A 1438-nucleotide genomic window follows, 5' to 3' on the forward strand; every position below is an offset into this window, starting at 1 on the left:
CCCAGTCCCTTCCTGCTCTCACCACAGTGGTGATGGACCAAAGCTCACAAGAGAGCCTCGACTCCTTGAAGAACTTTCCAAATTTGAAGCGTCTGGCTATTAGAAGCAGTCTTAAGTGTCTTTTGCTAGATGCCTCCGCAGTGTCTCAACCCCTGCAGCTGACTCACCTCAGCGTGTGTGGTGTTACATTACCCGGTATTGATAGCCTCATATCTGCTGTCTCCCAATTTAAAAATCTCACATCTTTGGTGTGTCATAAGACAGGGACCATTCAACAATCAGTTCGGATGGTTCACTCCATACTTACCTGCCTGCCTAAGCTCAAGCATCTGTCATTGTCCACTGTGCGTATATGGACCAGTGATCCCAGACCCAATCCAGGTCCCTTAGGAGGAGCACATGGACAAGATGGTGCCCCGGCCTTGTCCAGTTTAGAACTTATTAACTACACGGATCATTCATTACCAGAGGATGCAATGAGGCTGGTGCCCGGTCTGCAGACTCTTGCAGTTGTCTACCAGCATTCACATCACGAGTTGGAAGACTTGGGGCCACCTGTGCGTCACCTGAAAACATGGCTGCGTGATCTCCCTCAACTGACAGCCCTGGTTATTGTCAAGGGCCCGCCTGTTAATAAGTATGTCAGCTCCATTCCAGCCACAGTGACCAGTCTCACACTGCGTGTTGCAGGAATATCCTCAGAGGAGATGGCAGCTGTGGCAGCTCGAGTACCAAATCTCCTCCACCTTCACGTGGACCCCTGGCCCTCACATTTGGGAGCTCTCACTGCTCAAATCCCACATCTATTTCCAAAGCTGAGAAGTCTCAAACTTCGACATGAACATGTACCAGAGAAGGATTTCCTGCACCTTCACAAGCTTCAGGACCTGAAGTACTTGGAGATTCTGGATAGTCGGCCGAACCTCTCTGAGCTTATTGTCAAGCTCCAAACTCTCACAAATTACAGACTTCAGGTCACAACCTCTCACCACACAGACATACTGGCTTGTCCCTGCGTTTGTCAGGTGTATTGAACTGTCTTTTAAGAAACCAATCACATTGTATTGAACTGTACACTGTATTAAACTCTGTATATTTAATGTCCTGTTCCCATTTGATATACACATGAAGTGCACCTTATTTTTTACATTTTCTGAACTTCTGCACATTGACAGATTGCTATTTAGGGACTTGCATATTATTATGCATTAGACTCAGGTAAAAGTAATATCTTCTGTTCATTTATAATGCTTGTGAATTAAATTAACCCATGTAAATTACGGTCCCACATTAAATTTTAAAAATTAAACCATTAAACAATTTGAGTGTTTGAAAGGTTATTTTATGATTAAATGATCTGAATTAATGCAAACACTGAATACTAATAGTATGTGTGAAAAGGGAAACCACTACAAAAATCACTCCTCAGACAACACAA

Source organism: Thunnus thynnus, chromosome 4 (assembly GCF_963924715.1).
Source record: "Thunnus thynnus chromosome 4, fThuThy2.1, whole genome shotgun sequence".
NCBI classification, from domain to species: Eukaryota; Metazoa; Chordata; class Actinopteri; order Scombriformes; family Scombridae; genus Thunnus; species Thunnus thynnus.